Here is a 22,935-nt window from a genome sequence, read left to right as displayed (position 1 = left end):
CCTGTCACTGATTGAGGGTCAATCCCTGTCACTGACTGAGATACAATTCCAGTTCCTGACTGAGATGCAATCCCTGTCACTGACTAAGGTTCAAACCATATCACTGACTGAGTTTCAATCCCGGTCACTGACTGAGATTCAATCACTGTCACTGATTGAGATTCAATCCCTGTCACTGACTGAGGGTCAATCCCTGTCACTGACTGAGATTCAATCCCTGTCACTGACTGCGATTCAAACCCAGTCTCTGACTGATGTTCAATCCCTGTCACTGACTGAGATCCAAACCCTGTCACTGACTGAGTTTCAATCCTGTCACTGACTGATATTCAATCCCTGTCACTGACTGAGATACACTTCCTGTCACTGACAGAAAATCAATCCCTGTCACAGACTGAGGTTCAATCCCTCTCACTGACTGAGATTCAATCCCTGTCACTGACTGAGATTCAATCCCTGTCACTGACTGATGATCATTCCGTGTCACTGACTGGGATTCAATCCCAGTCACAGACTGAGATTCAATACATGTCACAAACTGAGCTTCAATCCCTGTCACTGACTGAGGATCAATCCCTGTCACTGACTGAATCTCAGTCACTTTCACTGACTGAGATTCAATCCCTGTCACTGACTGAGGTTCAATCCCTGTCACTGACTGAGGTTCAATCCCTGTCACTGACTGAGGATCAATCCCTGTCACTGAATGACGGTCAATTCATTTCACTGATTGAGTTTTAATCCCGGTGACAGACTGAGGTTCAATCCCTGTCACTGACTGAGTATCAATCCCTGTTACTGACTGAGATTCAATTCCAATCACTGACTGAGATTCAATCCCTGTCACAGACTGATATTCAATCCCTGACACTGTCTGAGGGTCAATCCCTGTCACTGACTGAGGTTTATTCCCTGTCACTGTTTGAGCTTCAATCCCTGTCACTGACTGAGGTTTAATCCCTGTCACTGACTGAGATTCAATCCCTGTCACTGTCTGATGATCATTCCGTGTCTCTGACTGGGATTCAATCCCAGTCACAGACAGAGCTTCAATCCCTGTCACTGACTGAGGATCAATCACTGTCACTGACTGAGGTTCATTCCCAGTCACTGAATGAGGTTCAATCCCTGTCACTGACTGAGATCCAAACCCTGTCACTGTCTGATGATCATTCCGTGTCTCTGACTGAGATTCAATCCCTGTCACTGTCTGATGATCATTCCGTGTCTCTGACTGGGATTCAATCCCAGTCACAGACAGAGCTTCAATCCCTGTCACTGACTGAGGATCAATCACTGTCACTGACTGAGGTTCATTCCCAGTCACTGAATGAGGTTCAATCCCTGTCACTGACTGAGATCCAAACCCTGTCACTGATTGAGATCCAATCCCAGTCACTCACTGAGATTCAATCCCTGTCACAGACTGAGATTCAATCTCTGTCACTGACTGAATCTCAGTCTCTTTCACTGACTGAGTTTCAATCCCTGTCACTGAATGAAGCTCATTCACTGTCACTGACTGAGATTCAAATCCGGTCACTGACTAAGATTCAATCCCTGTCACTGACTGATGTTCAATCCCTGTCACTGTCTGAGGATCAATCCCTGTGACTGACTGAGGTTCAATCCTGTCACTAACTGAGATTCCATTACCGTCACTGACTGAGAATCAATCCCTGTCACAGACTGACGTTCAATCCCTGTCACTGACTGAGATTCAATCCCTGTCACTTACTGAAACTCAATCACTGTCACTGACTGAGATTCAATCCCTGTCACTGATTGAGATGCAATCCCTGTCACTGACTGAGATTCAATCCCTGTCACTGACTGATGATCATTCCGTGTCACTGACTGGGATTCAATCCCAGTCACAGATTGAGATTCAATACATGTCACAGACTGAGCTTCAATCCCTGTCACTGACTGAGGTTCAATCCCTGTCACTGACTGAGGCTCAATCCCTCTCACTGACTGATATTCAATCCCTGTCACTGTCTGCGGGTCAATCCCTGTCACTGGCAAAGATTCAGTCCCTGTCACTGACGGATGGTCAATCCATGTCACTGACTGAGGTTTATTCCCTGTCACTGTTTGAGCTTCAATCCCTGTCACTGACTGAGGTTCAATCCCTGTCACTGACTGAGATTCAATCCCTGTCACTGAATGAAACTCAATCACTGTCACTGACTGAGATTGAATCCCTGTCACTGATTGAGATTCAATCCCTGTCACTGACTGAGATTCAATCCCTGTCACTGACTGAGGATCATTCCGTGTCACTGACTGAGATTAAATTCCAATCACTGACTGAGGTTCAATCCCTTTCACTAACTGAGATTCAATTCCGGTTACTGACTGAGATTAAATTCCAATCACTGACTGAGGTTTAATCCATGTCACTGACTGAGATTCAATCCCTGTCACTGAATGAAACTCAATCACTGTCACTGACTGAGATTGAATCCCTGTCACTGATTGAGATTCAATCCCTGTCACTGACTGGGATTAAATCCCTGTCACTGACTGAGGATCATTCCGTGTCACTGACGGGGATTCAATCACTGTCACTGATTGAGATTCAATACCTGTCACTGGGGTAGTTTCAATCCCTGTCACAGACTGAGATTCAATTCCTGTCACTAATAAAGATTCAATTCCTGTCACTGACTGAGATTCAATTCCTGTCACTGACTGAGGTTCGATCCCTGTCACTGACTGAGGATCAATCCCTGTCACTAAATGACGGTCAATTCATTTCACTGATTGAGTTTTAATCCCGGTGACGAACTGAGGTTCAATCACTGTCACTGACTGAGATTCAATCCCTGTTACTGACTGAGATTCAATTCCAATCACTGACTGAGATTCAATCCCTGTCACTGACTGAGGCTCAATCCCTGTCACTGTCTGAGGGTCAATCCCGGTCACTGACTAAGATTCAGTCCCTGTCACTGACTGATGGTCAATCCATGTCACTGACTGAGGTTAATTCCCTGTCACTGTTTGAGCTTCAATCCCTGTCACTGACTGAGGTTTAATCCCTGTCACTGACTGAGGTTCAATCCCTGTCACTGAATGAAACTCAATCACTGTCACTGACTGAGAATGAATCCCTGTCACTGATTGAGATTCAATCCCTGTCACTGACTGGGAATCAATCCCTGTCACTGACTGAGGATCATTCCGTGTCACTGACGGGGATTCAATCACTGTCACTGATTGAGGTTCAATACCTGTCACTGGGGGAGATTCAATCCCTGTCACTGACTGAGGATCAATCCCTGTCACTGACTGAGATTAAATCCCTGTCACTGACTGAGGATCAATCCCTGTCACTGACTGAGATTCAATTCCTGTCACTAATAAAGATTCAATTCCTGTCACGGACTGAGATTCAATTCCTGTCACTGACAGAGGTTCAATCCCTGTCACTGACTGAGATATAATCCCTGTCACTGACTGAGATTCAATCCCTGTCACTGACTGATGATCAATCCCTGTCACTGACTGAGGAACAATCCCTGTCACTGACTGAGATTCAATCCCTGTCACTGATTGAGATTCAATCCTGTCACTGACTGAGGTTCAATCCCTGTCACTGACTGAGATTCAATCCCTGTTCCTGACTGAGGCTCAATTCCTGTCACTGAGTGAGATTCAATCCCTGTCACTGACTGCGATTCAATCCCACTCTCTGACTGATGTTCAATCCGTGTCACTGATTGAGATCCAAACCCTGTCACTGACTGAGTTTCAATCCTGTCACTGACTGATATTCAATCACTGTCACTGACTGAGATACACATCCTGTCACTGTCTGAGAATCAATCCCTGTCACAGACTGAGATTCAATCCCAGTCACAGATTGAGATTCAATTCCTGTTACAGACTGAGCTTCTATCCCCGTCACTGACTGACGTTCAATCCCTGTCACTGACTGAGTTCCAAACACTGTCACATATTGAGGAACAATCTCTGTCACTGACTGAGGTTCATTCCCTGTCACTCACTGAGATTCAATCCCTGTCACTGACTGAGATTCAATCCCTGTCACTGACTGAGGATTAATCCCTGTCACTGACTGAATCTCCGTCACTTTCACTGGCTGAGTTTCAATCCCAGTCACTGAATGAAGCTCATTCACTGTCACTGACTGAGATTCAATCCTGGTCACTGACTGAGGTTCAATCCCTGTCACAGACTGAGATTCAATCCTGGTCACTGACTGAGATTCAATCCCTGTCACTGACTGAGTTTCAATCCCTGTCACTGACTGAGATTCAATTCCAATCACTGACTGAAATTCAATTCCTGTCACTGCCTGATGGTCAAACCATGTCACTGACTGAGGTTTATTCCCTGTCATTGTTTGTGCTTCAATCCCTGTCACTGACTGAGATTCAATCCCTGTCACTGACTGAGGATCAATCCCTGTCACTGACTGAGATTAAATCCCTGTCACTGACTGAGGATCAATCCCTGTCACTGACTGAGATTCAATCCCTGTCACTGACTGAGATTCAATCCCTGTCACTGACTGAGATTCAATCCCTATCATTGATTGAGATTCAATCCCTGTCACTGACCGGGATTCAATCCCTGTCCCAGATTGAGATTCAATACATGTCACAGACTGAGATTCATTCCCTGTCCCTGACTGAGGTTCAATCCCTGTCACTGACTGAGATCCAATCCCTGACATGGATTGAGATCCAATCCCTGTCACTGACTGAGATTCAATTCCTGTCACTGACTGAGATTCAAACCCTGTCACTGACTGAGGTTCACTCCCTGTCACTGAGTGAGGTTCAATCCCTGTCACTGACTGAGATTCAATCCCTGTAACTGACTGAGGGTCAATCCCTGTCACTGACTGAATCTCTGTCACTTTCACTGACTGAGATTCAATCCCGGTCACTGACTGAGATTCATTCCCTGTCACTGACTGAGGATCAATCCCTGTCACTGACTGACGGTCAATCCATTTCACTGATTGAGATTCAATCCCGGTGACTGACTGAGGCTCAATCCCTGTCACTGACTGAGATTCAATCCCTGTTACTGACTGAGATTCAATTCCAGTCACTGTCTGAGGGTCAATCCCGGTCACTGACTAAGATTCAGTCCCTGTCACTGACTGATGGTCAATCCATGTCACTGACTAAGGTTAATTCCCTGTCACTGTTTGAGCTTCAATCCCTGTCACTGACTGAGGTTTAATCCCTGTCACTGACTGAGATTCAATCCCTGTCACTGATGAAACTCAATCACTGTCACTGACTGAGATTGAATCCCTGTCACTGATTGAGATTCAATCCCTGTCACTGACTGGGATTCAATCCCTGTCACTGACTGAGGATCCTTCCGTGTCACTGACGGGGATTCAATCACTGTCACTGGTTGAGGTTCAATACCTGTCACTGACTGAGGATCAATCCCTGTCACTGACTGAGATTAAATCCCTGTCACTGACTGACGATCAATCCCTGTCACTGACTGAGATTCAATCCCTGTCACTGACTGAGATTCAATTCCTGTCACTAATAAAGATTCAATTCCTGTCACTGACTGAGATTCAATTCCTGTCACTGACTGAGGTTCAATCCCTGTCACTGACTGAGGATCAATCCCTGTCACTGAATGACGGTCAATTCATTTCACTGATTGAGTTTTAATCCCGGTGACTGACTGAGGTTCAATCACTGTCACTGACTGAGATTCAATCCCTGTTACTGACTGAGATTCAATTCCAATCACTGACAGTGATTCAATCCCTGTCACTGACTGAGGCTCAATCCCTGTCACTGTCTGAGGGTCAATCCCGGTCACTGACTAAGATTCAGTCCCTGTCACTGACTGATGGTCAATCCATGTCACTGACTGAGGTTAATTCCCTGTCACTGTTTGAGCTTCAATCCCTGTCACTGACTGAGGTTTAATCCCTGTCACTGATTGAGATTCAATCCCTGTCACTGATTGGGATTCAATCCCTGTCACTGACTGAGGATCATTCCGTGTCACTGACGGGGATTCAATCACTGTCACTGATTGAGGTTCAATACCTGTCACTGGGGTAGATTCAATCCCTGTCACTGACTGAGGATCAATCCCTGTCACTGACTGAGATTAAATCCCTGTCACTGACTGAGATTCAATTCCTGTCACTAATAAAGATTCAATTCCTGTCACTGACTGAGATTCAATTCCTGTCACTGACTGAGGTTCAATCCCTGTCACTGACTGAGATTCAATCCCTGTCACTGACTGAGATTCAATCCCTGTCACTGACTGGGATTCAATTCCTGTCACTAATAAAGATTCAATTCCTGCCACTGACTGAGATTCAATCCCTGTCACTGACTGAGATTCAATGCCTGTCACTGACTGAGGTTCAATCCCTGTCACTGACTGAAATTCAATCCCTGTCACTGACTGAGGATCATTCTCTGTCACTAACTGAGATTCAATCCCTGTCACTGACTGAGGTTCCATCCCTGTCACTGACTGAGATTCAATCCCTGTTACTGACTGAGGTTCAATCCGTGTCACTGATTGAGATCCAAACCCTGTCACTGACTGAGTTTCAATCCTGTCACTGACTGATATTCAATCCCTGTCACTGATTGGGATTCAATCCCTGTCACTGACTGAGGATCATTCCGTGTCACTGACGGGGATTCAATCACTGTCACTGATTGAGGTTCAATACCTGTCACTGGGGTAGATTCAATCCCTGTCACTGACTGAGGATCAATCCCTGTCACTGACTGAGATTAAATCCCTGTCACTGACTGAGATTCAATTCCTGTCACTAATAAAGATTCAATTCCTGTCACTGACTGAGATTCAATTCCTGTCACTGACTGAGGTTCAATCCCTGTCACTGACTGAGATTCAATCCCTGTCACTGACTGAGATTCAATCCCTGTCACTGACTGGGATTCAATTCCTGTCACTAATAAAGATTCAATTCCTGCCACTGACTGAGATTCAATCCCTGTCACTGACTGAGATTCAATGCCTGTCACTGACTGAGGTTCAATCCCTGTCACTGACTGAAATTCAATCCCTGTCACTGACTGAGGATCATTCTCTGTCACTAACTGAGATTCAATCCCTGTCACTGACTGAGGTTCCATCCCTGTCACTGACTGAGATTCAATCCCTGTTACTGACTGAGGTTCAATCCGTGTCACTGATTGAGATCCAAACCCTGTCACTGACTGAGTTTCAATCCTGTCACTGACTGATATTCGATCCCTGTCACTGACTGAGATTCAATCCCTGTCACTGGCTGAGAATCAATACCTGTCACTGACTGAGATTCAATCTCAGTCACAGATTGAGATTCAATCCCTGTTACAGATTGAGCTTCTATCCCCGTCACTGACTGAGGATCAATCACTGTCACTGACTGAGGTTCATTCCCTTTCACTGACTGAGGATCAATCACTGTCACTGACTGAGGTTCATTCCCTTTCACTGACTGAGATTCAATCCCTGTCACTGACTGAGGATCGTTCCGTGTCACTGACTGGGATTCAATCCCAGTCACAGATTGAGATTCAATCCATGTTACAGACTGAGCTTCTATCCCCGTCACTGACTGAGGATCAATCACTGTCACTGACTGAGGTTCATTCCCTGTCACTGACTGAGATTCAATCCTGGTCACTGACTGAGGTTCAATCCCTGTCACAGACTGAGATTCAATCCTGGTCACTGACTGAGGTTCAATCCCTGTCACAGACTAAGATTCAATCCCTGTCACTGACTGAGTTTCAATCCCTGTCACTGACTGAGATTCAATTCCAATCACTGACTGAGGTTCAATCCCTGTCACTGACTGAGGCTCAATCCCTCTCACTGACTGAAATTCAATCCCTGTCACTGTCTGAAGGTCAATCCCTGTCACTGACTAAGATTCAGTCCCTCTCACTGCCTGATGGTCAAAACATGTCACTGACTGAGGTTTATTCCCTGTCACTGTTTGTGCTTCAATCCCTGTCACTGACTGAGATTCAATCCCTGTCACTGAATGAAACTCAATCACTGTCACTGATTGAGATTCAATACCTGTTAGTGAGGGAGATTCAATCCCTGTCACTGACTGAGGATCAATCCCTGTCACTGACTGAGATTAAATCCCTGTCACTGACTGAGGATCAATCCCTGTCACTGATAGATATTCAATTCCTGTCACTGACTGAGGTTCAATCGCTGTCACTGACTGATATTCAATTTTTGTCACTGACTGAAGTTCAAGCCCTGTCATTGACTGAGGTTCAATCCCTGTCACAGACTGGGGTTCAATCACTGTCACTGACTAAGATTCAAACCCTGTCACTAACTGAGATACAATCCCTGTCACTGACTGATGTTCAATCCCTGTCACTGACTGAGATACAATCCCTGTCACTGACTGATATTCATTCCCTGTCACTGTTTCAGGTTCAATCCCTGTCACTGACTGAGATTCAATCCTGTCACTGACTGAGGCTCACTCCCCTTCGCTGAATGAGGCTCAAACCCTGTCACTGACTGCGATTCAATCCCTGTCACTGAATGAGATTCAATCCCTGTTACTGACTGAGGTTCAATTCCTTTCACAGATTGAGATACAATCCCTGTCACTGACTGAGGCTCAATCCCTGTCACTGATTTAGGTTTAGCCCCTGACACTGACTGTGGTTCATTTCCTGTCACTGACTGAGGTTCAATCCCTGTCACAGGCTGAAATTCAATCCCTGTCCCTGACTGAGGGTCAATCCCTGTCACTGACTGAGGTTTCGTCCCTGTCGCTAACTGAGATTCAATTCCTGTCACTGACTGAGGTTTAAACCCTGTCACTGACTGAGATTGAATTCCTGTCACTGACTGAGTTTCAATTCCTGTCACTGACTGAGATACAATCCCTGTCACTGACTGAGGTTCAATTCCTGTCATTGAATGAGATTCAATCCCTGTCACTGACTGAGATTCAATCCCTGTCACTGACTGAGATTCAATTCCTGTCATTGAATGAGATTCAATCCCTGTCACTGACTGTGATTCAATCCCTGTCACTGACTTAGATTAACTTCCTGTCACTGACTGAGATTTAATCCCGGTCACTGACTGAGGGTCAAACCCTGTCACTATTTGAGGCTCAATCCCTGTCACTGACTGAGATTCAATCCCTGGCACTAACTGATTTTCAATCCCTGTCACTGACTAAGTTTCAATCCCTGTCACTGACTGAGATTAAATTCCTGTCACTTACCGAGTTTCAATTCCTGTCACAGAATGAGATACAATCCCTGACACTGACTGAGGATCAATCCTTGTCACTGACTGCGATTCGATGCCGGTCAGTGACTGAGATTCTATTCCTATCACTGTCTGAGCGTCAATCCCTGTCACTGACTGAGATTCAATCCCTGTCACTGACTGAGATTCAATTCCTGTCACTGACTGAGATTCAATTCCTGTCACTGACTGAGACTCAATCGCTGTCATTGACTGAGATTCAATCCCTGTCACTAACTGAGGATCAATCCCTGTCACTGACTGAGATTCAATCCTTGTCACTGTGTGAGGGTCAATCCCAGTCACTGACTGAGATTCAAACCCTGTCACTAACTGAGATTCAATCCCTGTCACTGACTGAGGTTCAATCCCTGCCACTGACTGAGGTTCAATCCCTGTCACGGACTGAGGCTCAATCCCTGTCACTGACAGAGCCTCATTCCGTGTCACTGACTGAGATTCAATCCTTGTCACTGACAGAGGTTCATTCCCTGTCACTGACTGAGGTTCAATCCCTGTCACTAACTGAGATTCAATCCCTGTCACTGATTGAGGTTCAATCCCTGTCACTGACTGAGATTCAATTCCTGTCACTGACTGAGATTCAATCCCTGTCACTGACTTAGGTTTAGTCCCTGACACTGACAGAGGTTCAATTCCTGTCACTGACTGAGGTTCAATCCCTGTCACTGACTGAGGCTCAATTCCAGTCACTGACTGAGATTCAATCCCTGTCAGTGACTGAGGCTCAATCCCTGTCACTGATTGAGATTTAATCCCAGTCACTGACTGAGGTTCAATCCCTGTCACTGACTTAGGTTTAGTCCCTGACACTGACAGAGGTTCAATTCCTGTCACTGACTGAGGTTCAATCCCTGTCACTGACTGAGGCTCAATTCCAGTAACTAACTGAGATTCAATCCCTGTCAGTTACTGAGGCTCAATCCCTGTCACTGATTGAGGTTCAATTCCTGTCACTGACTGAGGTTCAATCCCTGTCACTGACTGAGGCACAATTCCAGTCACTGACTGAGATTCAATCCCTGTCAGTGACTGAGGCTCAATCCCTGTCACTGATTGAGTCTCAATCACTGTCACTGACTAAGATTCAATCCCTGTCACTGACTGTGGTTCAATCCCTGTCAATAACTGAGATTCTATCCCTGTCACTGACTGAGGTTCAATCCCTGTCACTGACTGAGATTCAATTCCTGTCACTGACTGAGAATCAATCCCTGACACTGACTGATGTTCAATCCCTGTCACGGACTGAGGCTCAATCCCTGTCACTGAATGAGATTCAATCCCTGTCAGTGACTGAGACTCAATCCCTGTCACTGACTGAGGCTCAATCCCTGTCACTGACTGAGGTTCAATCGCTGTCACTGACTGAGATTCAATTCCTGTCACTGACTGAGATTCAATCCCTGTCACTGACTGAGATTCAATCCCTGTCACTGACTGAGGTTCAATCTGTTTCACTGACTAAGAATCAATCTCTGTCACTGACTGAGGGACAATCCCTATCACTGACTGAAAATCAATCCCTGTCACTAAGTGAGGTTCAATCCCTGTCACTGACTGAGATTCAATCCCTGTCACTGACTGCGATTCTATGCCTGTCACTGACTGAGATTCCATTCCTATCACTGTCTGAGCGTCAATCCCTGTCACTGATTTAGATTCAATCCCTGTCACTGATTGAGGTTCAATCACTGTCACCGACTAAGGTTTAGTCCCTGACACTGACAGAGGTTCAATCCCTGTCACTGACTTAGGTTTAGTCCCTGACACTGAGAGAGGTTCAATTCCTGTCACTGACTGAGGTTCAATCCCTCTCACTGACTGAGGCTCAATTCCAGTCACTGACTGAGATTCCATCCCTGTCAGTGACTGAGGCTCAATCCCTGTCACTGACTTAGGTTTATCCCTGACACTGACAGAGGTTCAATTCCTGTCACTGACTGAGGTTCAATCCCTGTCACTGACTGAGATTCAATTCCTGTCACTGACTGAGATTCAATCCCTGTCACTGACTGAGATTCAATCCCTGTCACTGACTGCGATTCTATGCCTGTCACTGACTGAGATTCCATTTCTATCACTGTCTGAGCGTCAATCCCTGTCACTGATTTAGATTCAATCCCTGTCACTGATTGAGGTTCAATCCCTGTCACTGACTTAGGTTTAGTCCCTGACACTGACAGAGGTTCAATTCCTGTCACTGACTGAGGTTCAATCCCTGTCACTGACTGAGGTTCAATCCCTGTCACTGACTGAGATTCAATCCTTGTCACTGTCTGAGGGTCAATCCCAGTCACTGACTGAGATTCAAACCCTGTCACTAACTGAGATTCAATCCCTGTCACTGACTGAGGTTCAATCCCTGCCACTGACTAAGCTTCAATCCCTGTCACTGACTGAGGTTCAATCCCTGACACTGACTGAGGTTCAATCCCTGTCACTGACTGAGACTCAATCCTTGTCACTGACAGAGGTTCAATCCCAGTCACTGACTGAGGTTCAATCCCTGTCACTAACTGAGATTCAATCCCTGTCACTGATTGAGGTTCAATCACTGTCACTGACTAAGGTTTAGTCCCTGACACTGACAGAGGTTCAATTCCTGTCACTGACTGAGGTTCAATCCCTGTCACTGACTGAGGTTCAATCCCTGTCACTGACTGAGATTCAATCCTTGTCACTGTCTGAGGGTCAATCCCAGTCACTGACTGAGATTCAATCCCTGTCAGTGACTGAGACTCAATCCTTGTCACTGACAGAGGTTCAATCCCAGTCACTGACTGAGGTTCAATCCCTGTCACGAACTGAGATTCAATCCCTGTCGCTGATTGAGGTTCAATCACTGTCACTGACTAAGGTTTAGTCCCTGACACTGACAGAGGTTCAATTCCTGTCACTGACTGAGGTTCAATCCCTGTCACTGACTGAGGTTCAATCCCTGTCACTGAATGAGATTCAGTCCTTGTCACTGTCTGAGGGTCAATCCCAGTCACTGACTGAGATTCAAACCCTGTCACTAACTGAGATTCAATCCCTGTCACTGATTGAGGTTCAATCCCTGTCTCTGACTGAGATTCAATTCCTGTCACTGACTGAGATTCAATCCCTGTCACTGACTGAGATTCAATCCCTGTCACTGAATGAGATTCAATCCCTGTCAGTGACTGAGACTCAATCCCTGCCACTGACTAAGCTTCAATCCCTGTCACTGACTGAGGTTCAATCCCTGACACTGACTGAGGTTCAATCCCTGTCACTGACTGAGACTCAATCCTTGTCACTGACAGAGGTTCAATCCCAGTCACTGACTGAGGTTCAATCCCTGTCACTAACTGAGATTCAATCCCTGTCACTGATTGAGGTTCAATCACTGTCACTGACTAAGGTTTAGTCCCTGACACTGACAGAGGTTCAATTCCTGTCACTGACTGAGGTTCAATCCCTGTCACTGACTGAGGTTCAATCCCTGTCACTGACTGAGATTCAATCCTTGTCACTGTCTGAGGGTCAATCCCAGTCACTGACTGAGATTCAATCCCTGTCAGTGACTGAGACTCAATCCTTGTCACTGACAGAGGTTCAATCCCAGTCACTGACTGAGGTTCAATCCCTGTCACGAACTGAGATTCAATCCCTGTCGCTGATTGAGGTTCAATCACTGTCACTGACTAAGGTTTAGTCCCTGACACTGACAGAGGTTCAATTCCTGTCACTGACTGAGGTTCAATCCCTGTCACTGACTGAGGTTCAATCCCTGTCACTGAATGAGATTCAGTCCTTGTCACTGTCTGAGGGTCAATCCCAGTCACTGACTGAGATTCAAACCCTGTCACTAACTGAGATTCAATCCCTGTCACTGATTGAGGTTCAATCCCTGTCTCTGACTGAGATTCAATTCCTGTCACTGACTGAGATTCAATCCCTGTCACTGACTGAGATTCAATCCCTGTCACTGAATGAGATTCAATCCCTGTCAGTGACTGAGACTCAATCCCTGTCACTGACGGAGGCTCAATCCCTGTCACTGACTGAGATTCAATTCCTGTCACTGACTGAGATCCAATCCCAGTCACTCACTGAGATTCAATCCCTGTCACAGACTGAGATTCAATCTCTGTCACTGACTGAATCTCAGTCTCTTTCACTGACTGAGTTTCAATCCCTGTCACTGAATGAAGCTCATTCACTGTCACTGACTGAGATTCAAATCCGGTCACTGACTAAGATTCAATCCCTGTCACTGACTGATGTTCAATCCCTGTCACTGTCTGAGGATCAATCCCTGTGACTGACTGAGGTTCAATCCTGTCACTAACTGAGATTCCATTACCGTCACTGACTGAGAATCAATCCCTGTCACAGACTGACGTTCAATCCCTGTCACTGACTGAGATTCAATCCCTGTCACTTACTGAAACTCAATCACTGTCACTGACTGAGATTCAATCCCTGTCACTGATTGAGATGCAATCCCTGTCACTGACTGAGATTCAATCCCTGTCACTGACTGATGATCATTCCGTGTCACTGACTGGGATTCAATCCCAGTCACAGATTGAGATTCAATACATGTCACAGACTGAGCTTCAATCCCTGTCACTGACTGAGGTTCAATCCCTGTCACTGACTGAGGCTCAATCCCTCTCACTGACTGATATTCAATCCCTGTCACTGTCTGCGGGTCAATCCCTGTCACTGACAAAGATTCAGTCCCTGTCACTGACGGATGGTCAATCCATGTCACTGACTGAGGTTTATTCCCTGTCACTGTTTGAGCTTCAATCCCTGTCACTGACTGAGGTTCAATCCCTGTCACTGACTGAGATTCAATCCCTGTCACTGAATGAAACTCAATCACTGTCACTGACTGAGATTGAATCCCTGTCACTGATTGAGAGTCAATCCCTGTCACTGACTGAGATTCAATCCCTGTCACTGACTGAGGATCATTCCGTGTCACTGACTGAGATTAAATTCCAATCACTGACTGAGGTTCAATCCCTTTCACTAACTGAGATTCAATTCCGGTTACTGACTGAGATTAAATTCCAATCACTGACTGAGGTTTAATCCATGTCACTGACTGAGATTCAATCCCTGTCACTGAATGAAACTCAATCACTGTCACTGACTGAGATTGAATCCCTGTCACTGATTGAGATTCAATCCCTGTCACTGACTGGGATTAAATCCCTGTCACTGACTGAGGATCATTCCGTGTCACTGACGGGGATTCAATCACTGTCACTGATTGAGATTCAATACCTGTCACTGGGGTAGTTTCAATCCCTGTCACAGACTGAGATTCAATTCCTGTCACTAATAAAGATTCAATTCCTGTCACTGACTGAGATTCAATTCCTGTCACTGACTGAGGTTCGATCCCTGTTACTGACTGAGGATCAATCCCTGTCACTAAATGACGGTCAATTCATTTCACTGATTGAGTTTTAATCCCGGTGACGAACTGAGGTTCAATCACTGTCACTGACTGAGATTCAATCCCTGTTACTGACTGAGATTCAATTCCAATCACTGACTGAGATTCAATCCCTGTCACTGACTGAGGCTCAATCCCTGTCACTGTCTGAGGGTCAATCCCGGTCACTGACTAAGATTCAGTCCCTGTCACTGACTGATGGTCAATCCATGTCACTGACTGAGGTTAATTCCCTGTCACTGTTTGAGCTTCAATCCCTGTCACTGACTGAGGTTTAATCCCTGTCACTGACTGAGGTTCAATCCCTGTCACTGAATGAAACTCAATCACTGTCACTGACTGAGAATGAATCCCTGTCACTGATTGAGATTCAATCCCTGTCACTGACTGGGAATCAATCCCTGTCACTGACTGAGGATCATTCCGTGTCACTGACGGGGATTCAATCACTGTCACTGATTGAGGTTCAATACCTGTCACTGGGGGAGATTCAATCCCTGTCACTGACTGAGGATCAATCCCTGTCACTGACTGAGATTAAATCCCTGTCACTGACTGAGGATCAATCCCTGTCACTGACTGAGATTCAATTCCTGTCACTAATAAAGATTCAATTCCTGTCACGGACTGAGATTCAATTCCTGTCACTGACAGAGGTTCAATCCCTGTCACTGACTGAGATATAATCCCTGTCACTGACTGAGATTCAATCCCTGTCACTGACTGATGATCAATCCCTGTCACTGACTGAGGAACAATCCCTGTCACTGACTGAGATTCAATCCCTGTCACTGATTGAGATTCAATCCTGTCACTGACTGAGGTTCAATCCCTGTCACTGACTGAGATTCAATCCCTGTTCCTGACTGAGGCTCAATTCCTGTCACTGAGTGAGATTCAATCCCTGTCACTGACTGCGATTCAATCCCACTCTCTGACTGATGTTCAATCCGTGTCACTGATTGAGATCCAAACCCTGTCACTGACTGAGTTTCAATCCTGTCACTGACTGATATTCAATCACTGTCACTGACTGAGATACACATCCTGTCACTGTCTGAGAATCAATCCCTGTCACAGACTGAGATTCAATCCCAGTCACAGATTGAGATTCAATTCCTGTTACAGACTGAGCTTCTATCCCCGTCACTGACTGACGTTCAATCCCTGTCACTGACTGAGTTCCAAACACTGTCACATATTGAGGAACAATCTCTGTCACTGACTGAGGTTCATTCCCTGTCACTCACTGAGATTCAATCCCTGTCACTGACTGAGATTCAATCCCTGTCACTGACTGAGGATTAATCCCTGTCACTGACTGAATCTCCGTCACTTTCACTGGCTGAGTTTCAATCCCAGTCACTGAATGAAGCTCATTCACTGTCACTGACTGAGATTCAATCCTGGTCACTGACTGAGGTTCAATCCCTGTCACAGACTGAGATTCAATCCTGGTCACTGACTGAGATTCAATCCCTGTCACTGACTGAGTTTCAATCCCTGTCACTGACTGAGATTCAATTCCAATCACTGACTGAAATTCAATTCCTGTCACTGCCTGATGGTCAAACCATGTCACTGACTGAGGTTTATTCCCTGTCATTGTTTGTGCTTCAATCCCTGTCACTGACTGAGATTCAATCCCTGTCACTGACTGAGGATCAATCCCTGTCACTGACTGAGATTAAATCCCTGTCACTGACTGAGGATCAATCCCTGTCACTGACTGAGATTCAATCCCTGTCACTGACTGAGATTCAATCCCTGTCACTGACTGAGATTCAATCCCTATCATTGATTGAGATTCAATCCCTGTCACTGACCGGGATTCAATCCCTGTCCCAGATTGAGATTCAATACATGTCACAGACTGAGATTCATTCCCTGTCCCTGACTGAGGTTCAATCCCTGTCACTGACTGAGATCCAATCCCTGACATGGATTGAGATCCAATCCCTGTCACTGACTGAGATTCAATTCCTGTCACTGACTGAGATTCAAACCCTGTCACTGACTGAGGTTCACTCCCTGTCACTGAGTGAGGTTCAATCCCTGTCACTGACTGAGATTCAATCCCTGTAACTGACTGAGGGTCAATCCCTGTCACTGACTGAATCTCTGTCACTTTCACTGACTGAGATTCAATCCCGGTCACTGACTGAGATTCATTCCCTGTCACTGACTGAGGATCAATCCCTGTCACTGACTGACGGTCAATCCATTTCACTGATTGAGATTCAATCCCGGTGACTGACTGAGGCTCAATCCCTGTCACTGACTGAGATTCAATCCCTGTTACTGACTGAGATTCAATTCCAGTCACTGTCTGAGGGTCAATCCCGGTCACTGACTAAGATTCAGTCCCTGTCACTGACTGATGGTCAATCCATGTCACTGACTAAGGTTAATTCCCTGTCACTGTTTGAGCTTCAATCCCTGTCACTGACTGAGGTTTAATCCCTGTCACTGACTGAGATTCAATCCCTGTCACTGATGAAACTCAATCACTGTCACTGACTGAGATTGAATCCCTGTCACTGATTGAGATTCAATCCCTGTCACTGACTGGGATTCAATCCCTGTCACTGACTGAGGATCCTTCCGTGTCACTGACGGGGATTCAATCACTGTCACTGGTTGAGGTTCAATCCCTGTCACTGACTGAGATTAAATCCCTGTCACTGACTGACGATCAATCCCTGTCACTGACTGAGATTCAATCCCTGTCACTGACTGAGATTCAATCCCTGTCACTGACTGAGATTCAATTCCTGTCACTAATAAAGATTCAATTCCTGTCACTGACTGAGATTCAATTCCTGTCACTGACTGAGGTTCAATCCCTGTCACTGACTGAGGATCAATCCCTGTCACTGAATGACGGTCAATTCATTTCACTGATTGAGTTTTAATCCCGGTGACTGACTGAGGTTCAATCACTGTCACTGACTGAGATTCAATCCCTGTTACTGACTGAGATTCAATTCCAATCACTGACAGTGATTCAATCCCTGTCACTGACTGAGGCTCAATCCCTGTCACTGTCTGAGGGTCAATCCCGGTCACTGACTAAGATTCAGTCCCTGTCACTGACTGATGGTCAATCCATGTCACTGACTGAGGTTAATTCCCTGTCACTGTTTGAGCTTCAATCCCTGTCACTGACTGAGGTTTAATCCCTGTCACTGATTGAGATTCAATCCCTGTCACTGATTGGGATTCAATCCCTGTCACTGACTGAGGATCATTCCGTGTCACTGACGGGGATTCAATCACTGTCACTGATTGAGGTTCAATACCTGTCACTGGGGTAGATTCAATCCCTGTCACTGACTGAGGATCAATCCCTGTCACTGACTGAGATTAAATCCCTGTCACTGACTGAGGATCAATTCCTGTCACTGACTGAGATTCAATCCCTGTCACTGACTGAGATTCAATTCCTGTCACTAATAAAGATTCAATTCCTGTCACTGACTGAGATTCAATTCCTGTCACTGACTGAGGTTCAATCCCTGTCACTGACTGAGATTCAATCCCTGTCACTGACTGAGATTCAATCCCTGTCACTGACTGGGATTCAATTCCTGTCACTAATAAAGATTCAATTCCTGTCACTGACTGAGATTCAATCCCTGTCACTGACTGAGATTCAATGCCTGTCACTGACTGAGGTTCAATCCCTGTCACTGACTGAAATTCAATCCCTGTCACTGACTGAGGATCATTCTCTGTCACTAACTGAGATTCAATCCCTGTCACTGACTGAGGTTCCATCCCTGTCACTGACTGAGATTCAATCCCTGTTACTGACTGAGGTTCAATCCGTGTCACTGATTGAGATCCAAACCCTGTCACTGACTGAGTTTCAATCCTGTCACTGACTGATATTCGATCCCTGTCACTGACTGAGATTCAATCCCTGTCACTGGCTGAGAATCAATACCTGTCACTGACTGAGATTCAATCTCAGTCACAGATTGAGATTCAATCCCTGTTACAGATTGAGCTTCTATCCCCGTCACTGACTGAGGATCAATCACTGTCACTGACTGAGGTTCATTCCCTTTCACTGACTGAGGATCAATCACTGTCACTGACTGAGGTTCATTCCCTTTCACTGACTGAGATTCAATCCCTGTCACTGACTGAGGATCGTTCCGTGTCACTGACTGGGATTCAATCCCAGTCACAGATTGAGATTCAATCCATGTTACAGACTGAGCTTCTATCCCCGTCACTGACTGAGGATCAATCACTGTCACTGACTGAGGTTCATTCCCTGTCACTGACTGAGATTCAATCCTGGTCACTGACTGAGGTTCAATCCCTGTCACAGACTGAGATTCAATCCTGGTCACTGACTGAGGTTCAATCCCTGTCACAGACTAAGATTCAATCCCTGTCACTGACTGAGTTTCAATCCCTGTCACTGACTGAGATTCAATTCCAATCACTGACTGAGGTTCAATCCCTGTCACTGACTGAGGCTCAATCCCTCTCACTGACTGAAATTCAATCCCTGTCACTGTCTGAAGGTCAATCCCTGTCACTGACTAAGATTCAGTCCCTCTCACTGCCTGATGGTCAAAACATGTCACTGACTGAGGTTTATTCCCTGTCACTGTTTGTGCTTCAATCCCTGTCACTGACTGAGATTCAATCCCTGTCACTGAATGAAACTCAATCACTGTCACTGATTGAGATTCAATACCTGTTAGTGAGGGAGATTCAATCCCTGTCACTGACTGAGGATCAATCCCTGTCACTGACTGAGATTAAATCCCTGTCACTGACTGAGGATCAATCCCTGTCACTGATAGATATTCAATTCCTGTCACTGACTGAGGTTCAATCGCTGTCACTGACTGATATTCAATTTTTGTCACTGACTGAAGTTCAAGCCCTGTCATTGACTGAGGTTCAATCCCTGTCACAGACTGGGGTTCAATCACTGTCACTGACTAAGATTCAAACCCTGTCACTAACTGAGATACAATCCCTGTCACTGACTGATGTTCAATCCCTGTCACTGACTGAGATACAATCCCTGTCACTGACTGATATTCATTCCCTGTCACTGTTTCAGGTTCAATCCCTGTCACTGACTGAGATTCAATCCTGTCACTGACTGAGGCTCACTCCCCTTCGCTGAATGAGGCTCAAACCCTGTCACTGACTGCGATTCAATCCCTGTCACTGAATGAGATTCAATCCCTGTTACTGACTGAGGTTCAATTCCTTTCACAGATTGAGATACAATCCCTGTCACTGACTGAGGCTCAATCCCTGTCACTGATTTAGGTTTAGCCCCTGACACTGACTGTGGTTCATTTCCTGTCACTGACTGAGGTTCAATCCCTGTCACAGGCTGAAATTCAATCCCTGTCCCTGACTGAGGGTCAATCCCTGTCACTGACTGAGGTTTCGTCCCTGTCGCTAACTGAGATTCAATTCCTGTCACTGACTGAGGTTTAAACCCTGTCACTGACTGAGATTGAATTCCTGTCACTGACTGAGTTTCAATTCCTGTCACTGACTGAGATACAATCCCTGTCACTGACTGAGGTTCAATTCCTGTCATTGAATGAGATTCAATCCCTGTCACTGACTGAGATTCAATCCCTGTCACTGACTGAGATTCAATTCCTGTCATTGAATGAGATTCAATCCCTGTCACTGACTGTGATTCAATCCCTGTCACTGACTTAGATTAACTTCCTGTCACTGACTGAGATTTAATCCCGGTCACTGACTGAGGGTCAAACCCTGTCACTATTTGAGGCTCAATCCCTGTCACTGACTGAGATTCAATCCCTGGCACTAACTGATTTTCAATCCCTGTCACTGACTAAGTTTCAATCCCTGTCACTGACTGAGATTAAATTCCTGTCACTTACCGAGTTTCAATTCCTGTCACAGAATGAGATACAATCCCTGACACTGACTGAGGATCAATCCTTGTCACTGACTGCGATTCGATGCCGGTCAGTGACTGAGATTCCATTCCTATCACTGTCTGAGCGTCAATCCCTGTCACTGACTGAGATTCAATCCCTGTCACTGACTGAGATTCAATTCCTGTCACTGACTGAGATTCAATTCCTGTCACTGACTGAGACTCAATCGCTGTCATTGACTGAGATTCAATCCCTGTCACTAACTGAGGATCAATCCCTGTCACTGACTGAGATTCAATCCTTGTCACTGTGTGAGGGTCAATCCCAGTCACTGACTGAGATTCAAACCCTGTCACTAACTGAGATTCAATCCCTGTCACTGACTGAGGTTCAATCCCTGCCACTGACTGAGGTTCAATCCCTGTCACGGACTGAGGCTCAATCCCTGTCACTGACAGAGCCTCATTCCGTGTCACTGACTGAGATTCAATCCTTGTCACTGACAGAGGTTCATTCCCTGTCACTGACTGAGGTTCAATCCCTGTCACTAACTGAGATTCAATCCCTGTCACTGATTGAGGTTCAATCCCTGTCACTGACTGAGATTCAATTCCTGTCACTGACTGAGATTCAATCCCTGTCACTGACTTAGGTTTAGTCCCTGACACTGACAGAGGTTCAATTCCTGTCACTGACTGAGGTTCAATTCCTGTCACTGACTGAGGTTCAATCCCTGTCACTGACTGAGGCTCAATTCCAGTCACTGACTGAGATTCAATCCCTGTCAGTGACTGAGGCTCAATCCCTGTCACTGATTGAGATTTAATCCCAGTCACTGACTGAGGTTCAATCCCTGTCACTGACTTAGGTTTAGTCCCTGACACTGACAGAGGTTCAATTCCTGTCACTGACTGAGGTTCAATCCCTGTCACTGACTGAGGCTCAATTCCAGTAACTAACTGAGATTCAATCCCTGTCAGTTACTGAGGCTCAATCCCTGTCACTGATTGAGGTTCAATTCCTGTCACTGACTGAGGTTCAATCCCTGTCACTGACTGAGGCACAATTCCAGTCACTGACTGAGATTCAATCCCTGTCAGTGACTGAGGCTCAATCCCTGTCACTGATTGAGTCTCAATCACTGTCACTGACTAAGATTCAATCCCTGTCACTGACTGTGGTTCAATCCCTGTCAATAACTGAGATTCTATCCCTGTCACTGACTGAGGTTCAATCCCTGTCACTGACTGAGATTCAATTCCTGTCACTGACTGAGAATCAATCCCTGACACTGACTGATGTTCAATCCCTGTCACGGACTGAGGCTCAATCCCTGTCACTGAATGAGATTCAATCCCTGTCAGTGACTGAGACTCAATCCCTGTCACTGACGGAGGCTCAATCCCTGTCACTGACTGAGGTTCAATCGCTGTCACTGACTGAGATTCAATTCCTGTCACTGACTGAGATTCAATCCCTGTCACTGACTGAGATTCAATCCCTGTCACTGACTGAGGTTCAATCTGTTTCACTGACTAAGAATCAATCTCTGTCACTGACTGAGGGACAATCCCTATCACTGACTGAAAATCAATCCCTGTCACTAAGTGAGGTTCAATCCCTGTCACTGACTGAGATTCAATCCCTGTCACTGACTGCGATTCTATGCCTGTCACTGACTGAGATTCCATTCCTATCACTGTCTGAGCGTCAATCCCTGTCACTGATTTAGATTCAATCCCTGTCACTGATTGAGGTTCAATCACTGTCACCGACTAAGGTTTAGTCCCTGACACTGACAGAGGTTCAATCCCTGTCACTGACTTAGGTTTAGTCCCTGACACTGAGAGAGGTTCAATTCCTGTCACTGACTGAGGTTCAATCCCTCTCACTGACTGAGGCTCAATTCCAGTCACTGACTGAGATTCCATCCCTGTCAGTGACTGAGGCTCAATCCCTGTCACTGACTTAGGTTTATCCCTGACACTGACAGAGGTTCAATTCCTGTCACTGACTGAGGGACAATCCCTATCACTGACTGAAAATCAATCCCTGTCACTAAGTGAGGTTCAATCCCTGTCACTGACTGAGATTCAATCCCTGTCACTGACTGCGATTCTATGCCTGTCACTGACTGAGATTCCATTCCTATCACTGTCTGAGCGTCAATCCCTGTCACTGATTTAGATTCAATCCCTGTCACTGATTGAGGTTCAATCACTGTCACCGACTAAGGTTTAGTCCCTGACACTGACAGAGGTTCAATCCCTGTCA

This window comes from Chiloscyllium plagiosum, unplaced genomic scaffold (genome assembly GCF_037043375.1).
Source record: "Chiloscyllium plagiosum isolate Xiang-an unplaced genomic scaffold, Cpla_swu_hap1 HiC_scaffold_11, whole genome shotgun sequence".
NCBI classification, from domain to species: Eukaryota; Metazoa; Chordata; class Chondrichthyes; order Orectolobiformes; family Hemiscylliidae; genus Chiloscyllium; species Chiloscyllium plagiosum.
The sequence above is the reverse complement of the archived record's forward strand: the minus strand, read 5'-3'. Positions refer to the sequence as shown.